The sequence below is a fragment of the Hippocampus comes genome, unplaced genomic scaffold (genome assembly GCF_001891065.2).
Source record: "Hippocampus comes isolate QL1 unplaced genomic scaffold, H_comes_QL1_v1.1 scaffold130, whole genome shotgun sequence".
Classification (NCBI taxonomy): domain Eukaryota; kingdom Metazoa; phylum Chordata; class Actinopteri; order Syngnathiformes; family Syngnathidae; genus Hippocampus; species Hippocampus comes.
This window is the reverse complement of record NW_017842057.1, coordinates 1,295,853-1,305,701: the sequence shown is the minus strand read 5'-3', so window position 1 is coordinate 1,305,701 and position 9,849 is coordinate 1,295,853. Positions and strand designations below refer to the sequence as shown.

Sequence of the window (9,849 nt, the reverse complement as noted above, 5' to 3'; positions counted from 1 at the left end):
GATTTTTGTTAAAAAAAATTTCACCCTCTCTGAACCGTGAAGGAGGTATCAGGTTTAACCTGTCTCCTATTTACAATAACTTGTTGACCACCAAGGGACATAGACAGGCTGATCAGGCTAACTGAAAGTAGCTATTCAGCCCAAGCTCAAACAATAGGCCTAATCAAGACCCAACGATAGGGAATTTAGAAATCAATGGTCACCATAGGGGCGTGACTAACCATCCCCACCCAGTCCTCAAATAGGCCACGCTCAGCTTTTTAGCGCAGAGCAATTTCCCGGAGTCTTCACAGAGACTTCAGAGTTGTCTACTGCTGATGACTCTGGCTGGAGAGAAGCGAAACGTCCTTTTTTGTTTTTTGTTTTTTGTTTTTTACCCACAGGTACAGATGACGACTGACGGAACCCTTTCTACGATGTGTTTATAGTCACACAAAGTCCCACTTGAAATTATAAAGCGGTGTTGTATTGTATTGTATGTTTGGAATATAGTCTTAACTCTGGATGAATTCCAGCGTGCCAGCTACATTTTGCTCATATTGGAGATTCAAGTGATAGTATGAGGACAGAGGCACAGCCGGTCCTGAAAAGATGTTTCTTCACACAGCACCGTATTCAGCTGAGGGCTCTTTTGGAGAAATGATAATGTGTGTGACTTCCTGTAAGACACTTGCGGTAAGAAATTTGCTTTTTGTTACAGGGGCTCAAGGGCCACAATGGGCCTGGAAATACAACATCCATTCTGGAAACTTAACATATTTTCCAAAAATTCCCAATAGCCTTCCCGCCCCTGCTCTCTGCTAACCATGTATAGTGATCCCTCACTTATGGGGACCGGGACGCGGCCCCCATAAGTGAAAAGCCGCGAAGGAAGTTTTGCTCCCCCACCCTAGGAATTTTTGTATGTGGGTGTATGTGTATTTGGGAACCAGCATGCTTAAAATATGCAAACAGTGATTATACTTTACATATTTGAGACAGCGACTACAGCAGTACACATATTTACTTCAATCGATCCATCCATCCATTTTCCGATCCGCTTAATTCCTCACAAGGGTCGCGGGGCGTGCTGAAGCCTATCCCAGCTGTCTTCGGGCAGTAGGCAGGGGACACCTTGAACCGGATGCCAGCCAATCGCAGGGCACACAGAGACGAACAACTGTCCGCGCTCACACTCACACAAGGGACAATTTAGACTCGTGTTCAATCAGCCTGCCATGCATGTTCTTGGAATGTCGGAGGAAACCGGAGTGCCCAGAGAAAACTCACGCAGGCCCGGGGAGAACATGCAAACTCCACACAGGGAGGCCGGAACCAGAATCGAACCTTGCACCTGTGCACTGTGAGATCGACGTGCTAACCACTGGACTACCGGGCCACCCTCTACTTAAATCTTTAATTATAAAACCTAATGCAGTAATTAACATTCAACAGCATTGCCTTCTGATATCGGCGAAAAGACTTGTGTTGGCGGCGTAGAAGGCGGCTCTCACTTTTACGCTCTGACGATGTAGTTGCCATTAGCCTCCAGCTAGCTCCTGGCCAGCTATCCCCGCGCAGCCGATGTGTTTATGATAAGACAATTAATCGGTATTGATGAGGAGGAGGCGAAGAGAAACGTGCTGCTGCTTTCTGACAAGCACAATCACCCCCCCTGCCGCGCACATGGCAAACACAACAGAAGAGAGAGTATGCCAGAGACAGGCAGGTGAATGATCAGAGAGACAACAGCGTGATGAGACAAAGGGGAAGGTGCTGGGCAGGGCTGCGAATATGCGCAGCCAATTATCTCACTGGATAAATCCACTCGTCCTGTCATTGGTCGACTTTGTGCCAGGACCCAATCATGCGTACAGGCATGTACAAAACCTCCAAGTCATTCAGCATTTTTTTCTGAATACAGTACTTTGGAAAAAAATGTGATGTACTGAAGCTGTGATAAATGAAGTGTGATATACATGTTTGTTGTAACATGTATAAGGCTGGGAAGCTCTGGGAGCGTGGAACTCTGGTATTTCAGGGTCATGAACTCTAACTTGCAACTCTCACTTGAACACACCGTCATGGTGTGCACGAGTTTTACCACGCTGTAAATTGAGGTGTTTGCTCAACGTGAAAAATAGAAGGAATTATTTTCTGTCGGTGTTTGTAACTTCTCTCTCTTTCGCTAGATAGGTCTAGTGGCATGCCCTCAGCGATAACTGCATTGAAAAATATGTGGAAATACGTAGCTCCACCTTTTTTATTTTAACACTGGCATGACCCAGAGGTTTTGGTGCTCCCTAATGTTGCCAATGGTGTCCCTTTTTGGGATGTTAGTCCAAACACCTTTGCCTGTCTGTTTGCCCTTGCACTCTGTCCCACAGGGGGACAGTCTTGGGGGTGATCCCAGGATGTGATCCCAGGATGTCCCCTAAACTGGTCATGCCAGTAAGCAGGGGCTACAGGGGGCTGCCTTGTGAGGAGTAAATTGCCCCTGGGGTTAAGTTCACTTATAGATGTGCAAAGTGGCTATCACAAAATAAAACTAGCCACATTGACATTGTGTTAATGCTCTAAATCAGCAAAGGATGTGTGAATTACGCAAATGAAAGGGGTTGTTAACATTTACATATTCTTGCTAGCTAGCGTAACATGAATGGTTGGCTATTTTACAAATATGTCCACCGGACCATAAAAAGAAAGACACTAAATTAATTTCCACAAGACATTGTTTGGTCCAAAAAAATGTGACTTAACTAACAGGCAAGTTATATCTTCGTGGTAGACTTGGAGTTGAAGTTATCCAATGGTGGCTGACCGGAGAAGTCTGACTTCAGGGTGACGAATAACAATGGCGGCCACAAGAATATTCTTGCCTCTCTCTTTTTCCTACTTCCCATGATGCAACACTGTTTACAGTAAAGTGTGAAAGTGCTGTCATTTATTTTCTGTTCCCATTACATTTTACAGTTATAAACTGATTAACAAAATACAGTCTTGTAATAGGTCAAAATTTTAACAGCAACAACAAGACTCACAGCATGGACTAAATGTGTTTTGTAAGACCTCCATGCTCAATTCAGTTTCAATATAATTCATATTATAAAAATGAATTATAGCACTGTGTTCAAAAATAAAGTCAAAGTCTTAATATCCGCATTCAGTTCAGAAAGAAAATGCTGACCAATGAACTGCTGCATTGACAAAACACCAGCATGCCGTGTCTCCAAAAATAGGACTTCTTCCATTGCAAAGATAAACATCTCCACTTTCACCTAACTTGCATGCTTGTTAGATGAAACACATGGCCAAAAGAACTCAGCTCTTGAAAGCAACCCGTGAACTTTTCTGAGGTCTTCAAAGGTTTACTCATATTTCTCAAGTGTTACATAAACAATTATATTTTGGATACTTGTTTTTTAATATTTATTAGCAATATACAAAAGTCATTTTTAGTGTATAGTTACACTTGTCAGTAGACTGGTGAAATAAACTATAAAATACACTTTCAGTTTATGACACATTATTTTTACTCCTGTTGATATTCGGTCATACCAATACAGTACGTAGTCGCTTTGGACCTTTGGATGTTATCATAAAAATGCTTTTGGGGCAACTTTTTTGGCCCTCAAATTCCACCCAGCAATTCTACATAGCAAACACTGTAGATGTAAATTATGGCCAGGGCTCATTTAATTTGAGTAAATTGGGTGGCATGGTTTGTAATTTTAAATGGATTTAAAAAATGGTGACACAAATCTAGATTTTAATCACTTCAGACAAAGACAAATATATATTCTTATGAGGCTATGTGTTTAAGTGTACCTGTAGTTGTTGGATGAAAAAGAATAAATTAGTTTATCAAGAAAAAGTGCATTCAAACACATTTTGGTTACACCGGTTGCATTAAAGCAAACTTATAATAATGTAACTCGCGGCAATTTGTCCGAGACACCAATGGCAGCTAACGCTGTCTTGGTTCTGTCTGTTTCTTCTCCAGCACCACACCTGTTCGTCATCATTACTCATTTGTTTAAAAGCACCGCCAAGCCGGCACCTGTTGTCTGATAAATTCAGCCTTGCTCATGACTCGTACCAAGTGCTTGATTTTTCTAGACTTCTCCACGTTCTCACTCATGGTCTCTTTTTGGTAATTCCTTGCTTTGCTTGTTTTTGCTTCTTTCATTATTCATCGCGTTCATTTCTGTGTTTTTCTGAAATTGGCTCTTCCTTGTCCTTTTGAGACAAGAGATTTAGCGTTATTGTTACCTTGCCTTTTGCAAGCGCTTTTTGTTTGATTCATTATTATCCTGGTTCTTTGCTACCAGCATTATACGTTGTACTGTGTCGGTCTTGTGTTTTCTTCTTGAATAAAACTATATTTTGTATTCAATATTATCTCCGTTTGCATTTGTGGGATCCGATTCTATTCCATATTCTTCTGGAACCATAACAAATGCGCACAGACATATTTGCTCTGTCTGCAGGAAGTACAATTACGAATCCATTCGATTGGATTCGGGATTTGTTGTTTAAATGGATTTGAGGTACAAGTCCAGCTCTTAAGATATATGACGACAACGATCCGGCATATCACTCATTAGCTACTGGTGGTTGGAAGGAAAATCCCAGTCAATGACATGACATCACATCCGTTCCTAAAATGGTGCCTTGCATTAATATTAACCGCACTGTTTTGACAAAAAGGAGACTCGACGCAAAGATGGGAATGGCAGATATTTATTCGACTTTCCAGTATTGTTTTGTTTCTCCATCAATACCTTGAAATGGGCCTTTGGAGGTACCCTTTCATATGTGTTGAAATCCCTGTTCTGCCTATTCATGGTACAAGTTCAAACTTCAAACAAGTCACAACATCAGGAAAGTCCAGCTACGGTCCTCGAGCGCCGGTGTCTTGCGTGTTTTATAAGTCTCCCTACTCCAACAGACCTGATTCAAATGATCATCTCATCAGCAAGCCCTGGAGAAGCCTGATAACGACCCTGATCATTTGAATACAGTGTTTTGCAGCATGCTGGAAAGGGGACCCTCGAGGGGACCCTCGAGGACCCGGTTTGGACACCCCGGCACTACGTCCTTTGGAGGGGTGAGCTTTTTCAGTCAAGACTCAAAAAATCGTGCGGTGCATGTACGTATCATAAATGTATAGCTGGGATCATCGAGAAATCATGCTTTACTGTCTTGAAGATATGAATGTTTGATTTATAAATGTGATGAGAGAATAGTCAAGGAGGGACGTAGGTTGTTCCTGAAAATCATGTTTTGCTCAATGTTGCATCGACAAATATTGTGAAAGCTATGAAGTGAAAAATCAGTTGTATGGCGTCAGCAGCACATTTCTTGAAGAATGTTTCATTTTGGGGTCAGCTGTCAGTGCAGGGTTATGACATGTTTGGGTGGAGCTACTGGATGTGAGAAAATACATTCTCTTGCTCTTTTCTGCGCATGTGCTATATGACCAGGTGGTTGCCCGTTTGCTCGGGGGGCTTCAATTCCACTTTTTATGTGTTCTCGGCAAACACTTCCTCACGCTAGGTTTCAGGCAAGTTTTTACATTGCTAGGTGAAGCAAAATGCCAGTGACACCAATCCTCGGCTCAGACGTCATCTGCGAATAAGCGGCGTGTCAGTCTGGCTGCGCTCCTGCTGCCTGCAGACAGCCTCTGTCAGTGTCAGAGCAGGAAATGCCACCTCGCTGCTGACAGCTGCCTGTGCTGCATTCTCACCGACATCCAGGGGGAGAACCTGGCAACTCCCCACATCCACTCCATGAGCTGCCATGCAAAGTTCACATCCTCAAACTTCCTTCGCACAGCCGTGCGGCTCACATTCTGCCCTGACAGCACTCCGCTGTATACCTAAATAGAGCACGAGGCAGGCCTGTCCCTGGAAAACTTTTACATTCTGCTCCATTCAGGGAGGATTTGTCACTTGGGAAGAAGGATAATGAAGCTGTGTTTCTTCTCTGGTTGCTCTAGGCAGTCTTTCCAGCAGACATGGGGATGGCTGGATTGGATTAAATGAGCTCTCCTCCTTGTGTGTCAAGGTGAGGACAGATGAGTATTGTGGAGAAACTGAGTTTTACGCTGTGAGAATATTAAATGAGATGATCAAGCCACAGGAAAAAGAATTAGAGCACCCATTCTTTGGTGGAAATCAGGTGCTATCCCATTGCCATTAATTTTATTGACTGATTTGGGAAGGAAGAGGTCTCGGATCAAATGTTGATTTCCACAACATCAACAATTGCATTCAATTAATCCATCCATCCATTTTCTGATCTGCTTTATCCTCACAAGGATCGCGGGGCGTGCTATAGCCAATCCAAGCTGTCTTTGGGCAGTAGGCGAGGGACACCCTGAACCGGTTGCCAGCCGATTGCAGGGCACACATAGACGAACAACCACCCGCGCTCACACTCACACCTAGAGACAATTTAGAGTGTTCAGTCAGCCTGTCATGCATGTTTTTGGAATGTGGGAGGAAACCCACGCAGGCATGGGGAGAACATGCAAACTCCACACAGGAAGGCCGGAGCGAGGATTGAACCCGTGACCTCTGCACTGTGAGGACGACGTACTAAACTATCGACCACCGGGCCGCCTGAATTCAATTCAACACACCCACAGTATTTACTATACAATCTACATTATGCAGCGGAAGGTCAAATGCATAAGTGGTGCGCATTTGACCAAAATTTGTGACACTCATCAAATGAGACACACCCAGCAAGACCTCAGCACGAAATCAAGTGAGTAATTCTGACAGTTTGTTGTGAGACGACATGACACGAGAACAGAAGAAACGGAAAATACATCGACTCTTAGGTAAAATAAGAAGAATCACAGCTTCATGTTTCACAGTGGTTGATCCTGTACCTTTTACACTGACAGGATGTTAAAAATGATGCAATAGGACCATCTGGCAAGCAAATCACCTTTTATGTATTAAAGTTCAGACCTGAATATTTTATGTCGTCAATGTGAAGTTATTTTTGATGATAAATGACTGTTGTATGTCACAAATGTCATTCCAGTTCATAAAGGTTTTATGGGGAAAATATTTCAATTGTTTTTTTTTTTGTTGGTTTTTTTTTTTGTTTGTTTTTTAATGAGAGAAGATTTGTTTTGAAATAAATTGACAGCAGCTGGCAGACAGGAATGAAAGGAAATCATGCATAGACTAATGTTTTGGTGTCCTTGGACCAAATCATTTAGCAGTTCATATTTACTCCCGCATGTTTGACCTATGAAGGGAATTGCACAACCAATAAGCAGACAGATGTTTGTGAACTATTGTTCCACGTTTGCTGGGAAGCTCACCACTGATGGTGCCTCTGGTGTGCTTATTGCTGTGATGAATGAAATGTAGACGTCAAAGTTTTGTCAAATGAATGTCAATTTACGACAATGGCATAAATGACTCAATAAGCTCCAGTTGTATGTTGCAGCTCCAAGACAAGGAGAGCTGTAGTGTTGGGGGGTGTTTGTGAACACACAACAAATGAATAAGTAATTCTGAGACAGTCCAGTGTCCTACATATAGAAATTATACGGCAACACAAAACTTTTCAATAAAATACGTTGGCCAAATGTACACTTTGTTTTATATCCAGAAAAGTCAACAAATTCTGTCAAAGTCGGTTGGTAACATCTTCATTGCATTCTGACATGTATGTATGTGTGTCTTTTCATTGGAGGGTTGCTCCCACTAATTGGTCTTAATTGTTGATAATACCCCCACGTCATTCTCCTTTAGGTCACCCGGCATGCAACGGAGGAGATGCCTTTTTTATTGATGTGACAGCGCTAAATTGAGAACCTTTGGCGCTGTGTCAAAGCCTAATTAATCACTCTAATGTCATCGCTCCATGTATCCTCGGCCATTGAGTGAATGTGATCAGAGGGAGAGGCATAACTGTGTTAGCTAAGACTCCTCATGCTAATTAGTTGGTAGCCCAGAGATGGAGAGGCCCTACGGGTGAAAGGCAAGATGCTAAAGCTGGCCTAAATGGCCATATAATGACCAAGGGAACGTTAATCGGAACCCAGCTCATTTTCATTACATATTACATTCAAGTTCTTCACCCCTTTTCTCCCCCGGCCCCCTCCATTAAATGGCACAAGTTTCTCAGACGATCCAAGAATAATGTGGTCATCTCGTTCAGCACTCATCAGGGCACTCAATGTCTGCCAGACCAGACAATACCTTACTCGACCACCATGTGACTCCAACAACGCTCTTTGTGTGATGAGGAATGAAATGGTGGAGTTTTAAAAAAAAAGAAAGAAAGAAAACAACTGAGATGAAGAAAAGCAATATTGAGCATATTCAACTGATGTACGCTGTAACAGCCCAGATATGAGACATGCCCTATGTCGTGGTCGGGTTTGCTTTCTGAACCGACTTACACGCGGTTTACTTTTTTGCAAAAATTACAGAATGTGCTCTGCAAACAGAAAACTCTCAAAACGCATTTTTATTCTTTGGCTTTTGTCTAAGCATGAGACTTGATTTTTAGTGTAAATGTTTTTTGTGCTTTCTACTGTCTTTGTTATTAATTTATTGTTTTATTTTTTTGTTGTTGTATATATGATCTTTGCTCCATGTATGGCACTTTGTATACAGCGGTAAGGATCATAATACAAAATTTAGCTGAAATAACTGTTGGCTTTGGAACAAAACTAAACCACCGCAAACACAAGCTTAACCCAACAAACCAAATTTCACCCAAACAACAAAATAATCAAGAAAAAAAACCAAGACGTAACAACAAAAGAGAAACCAATTACCAGCCGAAGCTCTCACTTAAAATGTATCGACTTTTATCGAGAGAGAGAGAGAGAGAGAGAGAGAGAGAGAGAGAGAGAGAGAGAGAGAGAGAGAGAGAGAGAGAGAGGGGGGAGAAAGGGGGAGAGAGAGAGAGAGAGAGAGAGAGAGAGAGAGATAGAGAGAGTTTATTTCAGCGGCAGCAAACACTGCAGCCAACCAGACTCAGATGGGCTAAGGCCGTTTCACCGACACGAGAGCATCTCAAACCCGCCACAGACTTGTTCATGACCAATGCTATGGCATGGCCAGGTGTTGTGCGTGAGCTAATTAATTGAGCAGGTGAAGACGGTCGTGATGCATTCAATGGCATCGGAAACCATAAGACTCTATATACATTAATAAAAAAAATCCTCGTCTCACCCCTCGGGTGGTGTCCGTCCCCCATTCAGCTCGGGTCCTCTACCAGAGGCCAGGAAGCTTGAGGGTTCTGCGCAGTATCCTTGCTGTTCCCAGCACTGCACATTTCTGGACTGAGATGTCCGATGTTGTTCCCGGGATCTGTTGCAACCACTCATCTAGTTTGGGGGTCACTGCCCCGAGTGCTCCGACCACCACAGGCACGACTGTCACCGTTACCTTCCAGGCTCTCTCCAGCTCCTCTCTGAGCCCTTGGTATTTCACTGCCCCAAGTGCTCCGACCACCACAGGCATGACTGTCACCTTTACCTTCCAGGCTCTCTCGAGCTCCTCTCTGAGCCCTTGGTATTTCTCGAGTTTCTCGTGTTCCTTCTTTCTGATGTTTCCATCACTTGGGACCGCTACATCCACTACAACGGCTTTCCTCTGCCCTTTATCTATGATCACGATATCCGGTTGGTTTGCCTTTACCATCTTGTCAGTCTGGATCCCACGACCACCTTCGGAGGTGTTTCCGATTTTGACCTTGGGGTTTCCAGTCCATACTCGGCACAGATGTGTCGGTAGACTATGCCAGCCACCTGGTTATGGCGTTCCATGTAGGCTTTCCCTGCCAGCATCTTACACCCTGCAGTTATGTGTTGGATCGTCTCAGGTG

General features: G+C 43.3%; 1 long non-coding RNA gene across 1 annotated transcript in view; it reads right to left on the bottom strand.

Moving 5' to 3' along the window:
- LOC109510521 (uncharacterized) overlaps window positions 1-2,337 on the bottom strand; it is a 20,283-nt gene extending 17,946 nt beyond the window's left edge. The window contains exon 1 of the long non-coding RNA XR_002167139.1: window positions 2,255-2,337. This is a non-coding gene — a long non-coding RNA (uncharacterized LOC109510521). The remainder of the gene's footprint in view (window positions 1-2,254) is intronic.
- Window positions 2,338-9,849: the final 7,512 nt, after the last annotated feature.